Here is an 11,434-nt window from a genome sequence, read left to right on the forward strand (position 1 = left end):
TATTGGGACAAGTTAGCCGCCTACTGAGATCCACATAAGAATCTCTCTCCTCAGTTTCTTTACGAACTCTCTGAATTTCCTCAAGTGAAATGCCCCACACCAAGTGGAAAGCCAGATTAAGGGAGACTACAACTAGCTCTCTCTTACCTGGCCTGGCTCAACTGCAGATTGAAGAGTTCTTTGCGGCAACGCCAGTTTCGACTCCCTTAGCGATGACCAGCACAACAGCAGATGTGGAGCGGAAGTCTCCACTCCTGGCCAACGAGATCTCTCGAAGTCCAGGAGTGCCAGCCACACCATCTCCTCCCTGGAATAGTCCTGCGGATGCGTTTGATTGACTGGGGGAACTGCATGAAGCCCTGAGCATTTCAGGCATTCAGATGGATGAGGCTGAGTTCCTTAGTCCACATAATACGAGAGATGAGGTCGCAGCTGGGGCACATAGGATGCCCGTGATGGAGAAGACTCTGCTGGTGCTGTTATTCTATCCCAGGCCTTGGTAAAGGCTGTCCCCAATGGCTCGGGTGGAGTAGTGCCTGGAGGAGAGGTCATTAAGGCCCAGGTTGGTAAATTTAATCTTATAAGACCCCCAGTGATAACGCCGGTCGTTCTTTGGAACACATTGGTTAACTTGGAAGCATTGATCACTGGGTTAACCTCAGTAGTTACTGACACTAATAAAAGTCTCCAGGATAGTTCTAACAAAATATTGGTGCAAGAGTCAAAGATATTGAAGCTGGAGTCTCATTTGGATACAATGGAAAAGGTACAGCAACAACTAGTACAATCTGAAATAATTTCTTCTAAGTAGCTTGAGAATATTGAGAATGGAATGCGTTCACTTAATTTGAGAGCTCTTAATTTTCCCATAGTAAAGAAAATTGCTCTGATAGAATTATTTCGAAATTATATCTCTCAGACTCTTAAGGTTTCAAGTTCATTAATGCTGGATAATAAACATATGAAACCATTCCCCGTCCTTCTAAAAAAAATGTTTCCGGTGTGGAATCCGGTCCTAGAGACGGATCTTGAGTAAGGCTTCAGTAAATACCTTAGATAAATATTAGAACCAAGTGACGATTTGGTTATGTATTAACTAAGGCATATTTTTTGCCTCAAGTTCAACCTGAGGATGCTCCTAGAGATGATCTACTCCTGGAATCGTCACTAGGCTTAACTAATTTTCTTCAAGATTCTTCAACAACGGAGATTAAATATCGGGGAACCTTATTGGTGACTTTCGCTTTTTCTGCAGATCATGATATTGCCTTGCGTTTTTTCCTGCGTAATCGATCATTGCTGTTTTATGGTCAGAAGCTCTGGATGTACCCTGATTTACCCCTACTACGGTGAACTACTACGGAGTAGATGAATATTTGTGTCCCCTTTTCCTGGAGTGTGTGACACTAGATTTTACTATAATGAAAAAATTTCTAACAAAAAAATGGACTATTGATGATTAATTTAAATTAAAGCAAGGTGACCCTATACAAAAATAGTGTCTGTTACACAATACAGACTCTGTAAGTAAGGGGCCTACATACATTTGGTTCTTTGCATATATTGTTAAGTGATTAAAAAATAGACTGGTGATACCTTTTGTTTGTTGATATTGTTGGTAGACTATTTGGTACACTGGTGTACCCTGATTTAACCAGGGTCACACAATTTCGCCGTAAGAAGTTTCTTGCCTTACGTCCAGAAGATATAACTAAAGGGAGTCAATTCATGCTTCGCTATCCGTGTAAATGCTCTGTAAAAATTAACAATGTTAATTACCTTTTTGTGAGCCATCTCAATTAAGGGTGCTTCTTGACTCTCTACCTTGAATGTGTCGGCTAAGTTAGTATCTGGCTTTTTCTCATTATTTCCTTTTTCTTGGTTTCCTGTTCCCCTCCTTTCTTGTCCCCTTTCTTTTTTCCTTCATATTATATGAGGTAGAAGTATTTTTGTTTTATCCTTTGCCATCTTGTATGATGAGTAAATGATATTTCCTATTTTTATTATTTCTGTATACCTCATTATTCTGTGTAAGAGATTCTTGTACGTATATTTTGAAATTGCTTAAAAATGAAATTTAAAAAGTAAATAAATAAATGTAAAGGGAGATTTGGCTCTGGGGGATCACAGACCATGTGTTTGGGCAGGCTTTGGAGGATGTGTATGCTGAGATGATCTGATATCTTATTGGAGATTCCTAGAAGATCTTCAATGCCTCCTGGCAGTGAGGCCATGATCCTGTGCTTCCCTGTTTGTTGACACAGAACATGGTTCCTTGGTTATCAGTTTGAATTAGAATGCCTTTTTCTCAAAGAAGATGTGTGAAAATCAACAGAGGGTATCCACTTGCCCTCAATTCCAGGAGATTGATCTGGTAGTTACTTTCCTTGAGAGGCCTTGGGTTTGAAAAGCTGTGGTGTGGGCGCCCCATTCCTCTGTGGGTATTATTATAAATATGATACAGCTAATATGCTGATAGTTAGTACAGTATTTGCAAAAGGAAAGGAAAATTAGTTTCTTACCTGATAATTTTCGTTCCTGTAGTACCAAGGATCAGTCCAGGACACCTGGGTTGTGACTCCGCACCAGTAGATGGAGACAGACTAAAACTTGTGGGCTGAGCCATATAGGACCCTGTGCCAATCACAGCCCCTCAGTCTTACGTAATGTCAAAGTAGAAATGCCACTAGGACTAGCGAACCACTACCTTTAAGGAAACCGAACAAAACGCAAACCCCTTCCGAAACTGGATTCCGCAACCAGCAGAGCACAAACAAGCGACCAGGGTAGCTAAGAAAAACACTGAGCGGACTCTCCGTTACCACTACGCAGTGCTGCGGGCGGGATCCTGGACTGATCCTTGGTACTACAGGAACGAAAATTATCAGGTAAGAAACTAATTTTCCTTTCCCTGTACGTACCAGGATCAGTCCAGGACACCTGGGATGTACCAGAGCTAAATTACCGAGGGTGGGAAGCAGAGAGTCCCGCTCGGAGTACCTACTCTCCAAAACCCCCGGTACCAGTAGCCTGAACCTCCAACCGGTAATGTCTAATGAAGGTATGGAACGACTTCCAGGTAGCCGCCCTGCAAAACTCCGGAGGCGATACCTGCGAAGACTCCGCCCAAGACGCCGCTTGGGACCGCGGCGAGAGCCCTGGGGAGGCCCCCAGGAACCGGTTTTCCCCACACGAGGTATGCCAAACAATGGTTTCTTTTAGCCAAACAGGCAATCGTCGTGTGGGATGCTGCGGCCCCCGATCTTTGGACCCGAAAAGGAAACAAACGATCTGCTATCCGAAAGGAAGTCGTGACCTCCAGGTAGCGTAGAAGGGATCCCCGCCCAGCAAGCCTCATTAAGTCGCTCCCTAGAGGATCAGAGGAGCTCCCAGCCGTAAAGCGGACAGCTCAACCGACTGATTCAGAAGAAAAAACGACCGTAGGTAGAGAAGAAAGGAACGACCGCAAGGATACCCCCAAGGCGGAAATACGCAAAAAGGGACTCTACAGGAGAGAGCCTGCAACTCGGAGAAGTGCTGCGCCGAGGCAAACGCCACCAAGAATACAGTCTACAATGTGAACTCCTGAAGATTCATACGCTTCAAGGGTCAAACGGTGCAGTGCACAAGGTGGAAAGAACCCAAGTAAGATTCCAGGACGGACAGGGGAAACGCAATGGAGGACGGAAAATGCTTAGCCCCCTCAGAGAAATGGGATCCAGCAACCAAGCGCCGCCACTTGGACCGCATGCCAAGCCTATGGCCAGACCAGCCTGGAGAAGCCAGAAGACCAGATACCACACTCCGCTGCACGCACCATTCCCCAACAACTACTGAGACCCGGACGTACGCCAAGAACGTAGGCTGCTTCCCGGACCTCAGCAGCATCATGTCGCGGACCTCAGCAGCATCATGTCGCGAGACAGGAGGGAACCGCATCAGCCAACCAAACGGGGCCCTGACGGAGGAGCCCCGCGAACCCCTGGAGATGCACGGGACGCATGGTAGCCGTCCCCGACCAACTGAATGAGGTCCGCGAACCACGGACGGCGAGGCCATTCCGGAGCCACCCTGATCACGTTGAACGGGTGCAATTCTATGCGGCGCAGAATCTTGCCGAAACATTGGCCCCGGAGGAAAACGTACAGCCGGACATCCGTCGGCCAGGGAAGCACCAAAGCGTCGACTCCTTCTGCTCCCCTTTCTCGGAGCCAATTTGCCACTGGCCATCCAGTCCATGTGGGGATACCCCACGTCTTGCCGATGAGGCGAACCGGTCCGTCCGCCAGCTCCCAGTCCCCGGGAAGCCGACGATGACGGCTGAGAAAAGCCGCCTGGACGTCGTCGACCCCCGGCGATGTGAGAAGCTGCGACGTTGTTGAGAGTTAGTTCCGACCAAGCCAGCAAGAGCCGCGCCTCCTCTGCTACCTGTGGGCTTCTCGTCCCTCCTTGGCTATGGACGTGGGCTTCTCGTCCCTCCTTGGCAATTGATGTAGGCCACCGTGGATGCGTTGTCCGACAAAACTCAGACTGCCCGTCCCCTCAGCAGAGGTAGGAACGAGTGCAGCGCGAAACGGACCGTTCTGGTCTCCCGTCGGTTGATAGCCCATCGGGCTTGAGACGCTGACCATAGGCCTTGAACTGACTTTCCTAGACAGATCGCTCCCTATCCGGAGAGACTGGCGGCCATGGTCACCACTGTCCAGTTGAGCACTAGGAGGGACACTCCAGAGGTCAGATGACCGGAATCGAGCCACCAGGCCAGGCTGGATCTCGCCCGGCCTACGAGTGGAAGTGGCCGGTAGAATTCCCCCGAAAAACGGCTTCCAGCGGGATAGTAAGGCCAACTGACAATGGCCGCAGATGATTGAACGCCCAGGAGCCCAACGCGAGAGTGGAGGCCATAGTACCCAGGACCCTCAGGTAATCGCCGACCCGTGGTAGGTGTAGCGACAGCCAACGCCTCACTTGAGAGTGCAGTTTGCACCTTCGGTCCTGCGATAGGAACACGCAGCACCAGGTCGTCGAAGGTATTCCAAGGTCTGCGTGGGTACCACTTGACCCTTGTTGAAATTGACTACCCAGCCTAGAGACTGCAAGAGTTGTAGGACCCTGGCCACCGCCAGCCGACACTGATCCTTGGACTTCGCCCGAATCAACCAATCATCCAGGAAGGATGAGCCAGAAACCCTCCCGGCTTAGCTGCGCCGCCACCACGACCATCACCGTCGTGAACGTAGGAGGCGCCGTTGTGAGCCCACACGGGAGAGCCCTGAATCGATAATGCCGCCCTAGGACGTCAGAACCTTAGGGATCGCTAAAACGACAGTTGAATGCCTACGCGAAGGTACGCCTCTGTGAGATCTAGTGAGGCCAGGAAATCTCCTGTACGCACCGGGACGATCACCCGCCCTTTGCCGTGCAGGCAGATCGGAACGGGGGAAATGGCTCCCAACTTTTCCAAGCGCCGGATGGTGTCTAGCACTGCTGCCTTCTTTTCGGGAGCCTTGCACAGCGAGACCAGGAACTTGACTGCTGGGGAACGAACAAAATCTAATGCGTAGCCGAGCTTTAACACGTTGAGGACCCACTGGCCCGACGATATCCTGGGCCACACCTCGACCAGCAAGGTCAACCGCGCCCCTACATTGGAAACGACGTACTGGGGCTGAGGTGAGGGATGGGCCGGCCGCGTAACATTGTGAAGACTTGGGCTCCTTCCTATCTACCGAAGCGTGTATCCCGAAAAGACTGCTGTCATTGAGGGATTCGGGAGGAAATTGACCTATAAGGACCGGTCGCTGCCATTGAGGGATTTGGGGAAAAGCTGACCTATAAGGACCGGTAGACCATTGAGGACGCGAAATCCTGGGTCCTCGGAAGCGGCATGCAGAGAGAGGGGAGCGCGCCCTGAATCTGCCCCCGGGCAGCCGGTTTGGACGAACCATCTGCCGCCCAGTTGCGCAGCCACAGCAGGCGACGCGCTGATACAGCCGCCATCCCGGACTTAGCGGATGAACGCGGCAAACCGTGGAGAGCATCTGCCCCATACGCAATTGCTGCCTCCACCTAACTGCCTGAGATGCCTTTGCCGCCGACAGACCTGCGTTCGCCTGAAAACTTGGGCCCATTGCCCAACGTAGACTCACTCGGATAGCGAACTCGGGCAGCCCGCACACCCAGGGCAGACACTTCCAAAATCTTCTGGAGTTGCACTTCCAGCTTCCTATCCTGTAGATCCCGGAGAGCCGTGGCTCCCATAACCGGAATGGTCGACCTCTTCGGCACCGCAGAGACTGCGACATCCACCTGCGGCAGTCGAAGGAGTTCCAGCGCATCCTCGGGTAGCGGGTAAAGCTTGTCCATGGCCATACTGACCGGCAAGCGTAACTCTGGCGTATCCCATTCACTGAACAGGATATCTGTCGATGAAAAGGTGAAAAGGAAATGCTACTGCTGGGCCCGCAAGACCTAAGAGCACCGGATCCATGTTTGCCTCTGAACTGGCCACCACTGGCGGAGCCTCTATTGCCAGTTCCTGAGAATTGCCGGAAGCAGCGGGGACAGTGCTTCCCTGTGAAAGAGCCGCACCACCTTGGGGTCATCCCCCTCCACGGCTAGTGTCCCTTTGCCCTCGCTGGGCTGGACGGGACCGTCCGCAGCCGCCTCCTCGGCCCCCATCAGGGGCTCCTCCGGAGACTCAGAGTCAACTGCCGATGAAGATTCCTTCTCAGACTCCTGAAGTACGCCACGCGGCGGATGCTTCCACCGCGAGGGCTCCCAAGAGCCCTCCGCAACATCCATAGTGTTTTTTTTTTTTTTGTTTTTTTTTTTTTTTTCTTTGGAGCAGACCAGCGGGTGGCCCCCACCCCGCGACGCCCCTCCGGCTGCGCTTACTATGCTGATATTTAAAAAACCCTGCACCACCGAAGCGCAACATCAGATGCAAAGGAACTCGAAACTGCAGAAACATCCGCGGTAGCCACCGGGGATAGAGGCCCCTCCGTGGGGACCCCCCCCCCGCCGGACCCCGCAGCGGAGAAAACACGGGGGGGCGGAGCTGTAGCCCTGCTGTGAACCGAGCAATTTCGCGGCTGTAATCTAAAATGGCCGCCGCACTCGCCCAGCGCGGGAAGAAAATCTTGGGCCTATCAGCCGCGCCCCCCCCCGCGCGGCAGCGATCGCACGGTTCAGGGCCGGGCCCCCCGAGGCGATCCGGACACTCCTTCTCCGCCCGTGAGCCAGGAGCTGCAGAGACCCTTGCCGCGATAATGTGGGCGAGCCGAGCCGCAGGCCGACCTTCGAGGCATGCCGGCAATCGCGGCGAAAAACGGGCGGGAAACGCAGCGAAATTTCAAAGAAATAAAAATTCAAAACCGGCGACCTCTCTTCTGCTACCGGCGCCCCCCCCCCCCCTAAAAACAGAGCGGAGATTGAGACGCGAGGAAACGGAGAGCCGGTACAACGAAAACAAAAAAACCCTTTTTTTTTTTTTTTTTTTTTTACACAGTTTGCAGCTGTCCTTGGTTCTGGAGCCCTTGTCCTGCAGGGGTGAGTGAACCGGGCTCCCCGGTGTCACCCCTGACGCTGCTACTAGGTAAGCCGGGTCCTCGACCCTAGCAGCGGCCTCGACCAGGGGGGGGGTAGTCCCCTCAGGACCTCTCAACCCCCCTGGGAGGCAGGGCGGACAGCTTTAATCACCAAAAGAAAACACCTACTTTGAGAAGCTCACCGAAGCTTACCTCAAAAACACCAAGTTACATAAAAAATAACCAAAAGAAAACACCTACTTTGAGAAGCTCACCGAAGCTTACCTCAAAAACACCAAGTTACATAAAAAATAACCAGACCTGACCGACAACATAATCATGCCAGGCAGGGGCTGTGACTGCACCTGCACCATCTACTGGAGACAGAGTAAGACTGAGGGGCTGTGATTGGCACAGGGTCCTATATGGCTCAGCCCACAAGTTTTAGTCTGTCTCCATCTACTGGTGCGGAGTCACAACCCAGGTGTCCTGGACTGATCCTGGTACGTACAGGGAACTGGAACAAGCTATAATGGTGAAGAGACTTGGGACAACTTTTGGGGAGGTTCATAAGTTACCCATCTCAGTGCCTTAAGGGAAATCCAATACAAGATATTACATCACTGCCAAGTAGACAGGGTACATTTGTGTAAGATGGGTTTCATTGATAAGGACTGTCACAAATGTCAAATGGCAAGAGGGGTCATTCATACATCTTTTTCTATTATGTCATAAAAATTACTCTTTCTGGGAAAAGGTGCTGGCAGTCATAAAAATCTGTACTGACATTCCTCTACCGTTCCAGAGAGAGATATTGCTACTGGACAGAAGAGATGCATTGTGAGACATTGAACCCTCGATAACAGAGTCATTATGGTTTTATCTCTTTAGCCCTGATCTTGGTGCAGAAATCTATATTAAAGGATTGGATTACTGATAATGCCCCTTCCTTTTCATATTGGAAGGAACAAATGATAGTTATGCTGCAGGGATGAATGGTATATGAATGGTTTAGATAGGGTTGAATGATGGATGAACATCAGCTAGGGGGGATGGGTTGAGGGTTTTATTGCTCTGAAAAATGATGAGGCTTCTGCTGAGGTTAGATTCTATAATATCAAAGATATTGCAATTGTTTTCTCTGTTTTGGGGTTTATCATATATATTGTTATTTTGTTTGTGCTCTGCTGTTGCCTTATGTCAAAATGATTTAAAAAAAAAAAAAAAGTTATTTTTTTCAGTAGTTTTAAAATATTCTTTTATTATTATGGTTTTTCCATTATAATTGATAAGAACATAAGAAATTGCCATGCTGGGTGAGACCAAGGGTCCATCAAGCCCAGCATCCTGTTTCCAACAGAGGCCAAACCAGGCCACAAGAACCTGGCAATTTATTTATTTATTTATTTATTTATTTTATTTAGAAGCTTTTATATACCGGTATTAGTGGGGACATCATACCGGTTCACATATCAACTGAAGGCTTGGAAAATACATTTCAACAGGGAGACTATAACTGGGAGGGGGGATAAAAAGAGGCAGTATGAAAGATAGATTAAATAACAAAACAAGATGTCATAACAAGAGAAATAACAATTTACAAAGTAATTATCTCCTTAATGTAAGGAAAGGGCGGTCTCCTGTGGGGGAGCTGGTTGAGGTGAAGATGGAGGAGCTTATTCTGGGTAGTCATTGTTAAACAGAAATGTTTTTAGTTTCTTTTTGAATTTACTGAAACACCATGGGCTGGCCCCATGGTATTCAACATGGTGCTAGTACTTCCTGTATTCTCATTTTGCGATGAATGTCGTGCTAGCACTGCGAGTGTTGAATTACCTCGGAGCCAGCACATGAAGAGGAGCTGCAAAACGGCTGCTCTCCACAAAGAAGGAACAGGCTGGCAGCAGAGGCAGCGGAGGAAGAATGACCCATGGGCCCTGTTTGGTGTGTGTGTGTGTGTGTGTGTGTGTGAATGGGAGCCTGCCTGGGATGGGTGGATGTATGAATGGGAGCCTGCCTTGGTTGCATATGTGTATGTGTGTGTGTGTGTGTGAATGGGAGGCTGCCTGGGATGGGTGAGGGTGTGCGCACGTATGTGTGTGTATGCGCGCACATGTATGCATGGGAGCCTTCCTGGGATGGGTAGGAAGTGTGTGAGAAAGGGAGCCTGCCTGGGGGGGGGGGGGGGGGGTGTTTGTAAGAGAGAGAGAATGGGTGCTGCAAGTGGATTCCAACCTGCCAGCATCTGAAATGAAGATGAGGGCCTGACGCTGCTGGTAGATCCCAACCTAAGAAGATCTGGAGATACTCCCTCTCTCTGAAACCCACACTTAGGCATCCCCCCACCCCCCTCTTTTACCTCCCATGCTCTCTCACACCCCCTCCTGCTCTCTCTCACCCTCCCCTCCCCCATACCCCTCCCCTCATAAAGGCTCCCTCTCTGAAACCCACACTCAAGCATCCCCCACCTGTCTTACCTCCCATACTCTCTCTCCCCCTCCCCTCCCCTACACACACATTCTCTCTCGATGGCATCCCCCCAACCCCCTCTTACCTCCCATGCTCTCTCTCACCCTCCCCCACACCCCCTCCCCTCTCTCCCCACACATTCTCTCTCACCGGCATGCCGCGAATGGAGCGCCTCCAGGGTGTGCCGCGGGACGCGCTCCTTTCACGTCGAAGATGAAGGCCTGGGTGTGCCGTCGCAGTGAAAAGGGAACATAAGAACATGCCAAACTGGGTCAGACTAAGGGTCCATCAAGCCCAGCATCCTCTTTCCAACAGTGGACAATCCAGGGCATAAGAACTTGGCAAGTACCCAAAAGGCCCCCATGTGCTGTGAATGGAGTGTGCTCCACTCGCAGCGAAGATGGCAGGCCCCCGTGTGCCGCGAACGCGCCCAGGCCTTCATCTTCGCCACTAACGGAGCGTGTCCCGTGGCACACGCGGGACGCGCTCCATTTGCGGCATGCCGGGGTCTCCTCTGCTATTTTCTGCGCAAATTCTGTAGCGCAGAATTCCCCCAGGACTAGCTATGACCCAGGAGACTAGGGTTCAAGTCCCACTATTATTCCGTGTGACTTTGGGCAAGTCACTTTATCCTCAGGTACAAAGTTAGATTGTAAGCCCTCTGAAGTGCTGAAAAAAGTGGAATATAAAATATAAAACAGTCACACTTCCCCCCCCCCCCCCCCCCCCTTCAAAAAAAAGGAACCAGCCCTGGGAGAAAGAGGAAATGTAAAGCGCTAGCCGGTAAGAGATTCTAGCCCTGAAGCATAACAAATATTGTTATGGCCTCATTGGGTAGCAATCCGCACCCGAGGATGCGGTTACGCAGGCCCTACATCATTTAAGGAACATCACTAGTTTTGAGTAAAATGTATTCACATGACGTCACACGAGGAGGTCTCCCACAAAAGAGCACGACTGTCGTGGTCTACCGCCCATCCCTTTATGAAGGCTGTGTTACGTCACAGGCAGTGCCCCCCCCCCCCCCCTCCCTGAGCTGCGCGTCTCCCCAACCTCTCTCTTCCAGCTGAGTCCGGGTCTCTCTGCTCGCTCCTTTAGGCTACCTCTGCTGCCGCTTCGCTTTCTCGCGCCCCAGGTCTCGGTCCTCGTCAGGAATCTTCCCCCTTCTCCCTGTACCGGGGTTCGGCGTCCCACCGTCGCCTAGCAACGAGCCGGGCCTGGAAGCTAACGATACATGGGAACGAAGTTCTGATTGGCTCGAGCCGGTAGGCGGAAGTGTGCGCATCTACCCTGAGAGGAGCGTCAGTACGACGAAGAGAAAACTCGAAGCCGTTCTAAGTGGAGAATATTTTTGTCCGGGCTGCTGCTGCTGCTTCTCGTACTCGTAAACTGGCCGTATGATTGCAAGGCTTGTACATTTCCCGCAGGAAATGATA

The 11,434-nt window shown here is 50.9% G+C and overlaps 1 protein-coding gene across 2 annotated transcripts in view; it reads right to left on the reverse strand.

Moving 5' to 3' along the window:
- The window catches only part of LOC115094240 (dynein assembly factor with WDR repeat domains 1-like), an 80,715-nt gene extending 69,503 nt beyond the window's left edge, over positions 1–11,212 (reverse strand). Inside the window, exon 1 of one of the 2 annotated variants that reach the window (XM_029607077.1) lies at positions 11,102–11,212. The gene's annotated coding sequence lies outside the window, so the exon portion shown is untranslated. Of the gene's footprint in view, positions 1–11,051 lie in introns of both variants that reach the window. The other variant, XM_029607076.1, reaches the window with a different exon arrangement.
- Positions 11,213–11,434: the final 222 nt, after the last annotated feature.

Source organism: Rhinatrema bivittatum, chromosome 6 (genome assembly GCF_901001135.1).
Source record: "Rhinatrema bivittatum chromosome 6, aRhiBiv1.1, whole genome shotgun sequence".
NCBI lineage: Eukaryota > Metazoa > Chordata > Amphibia > Gymnophiona > Rhinatrematidae > Rhinatrema > Rhinatrema bivittatum.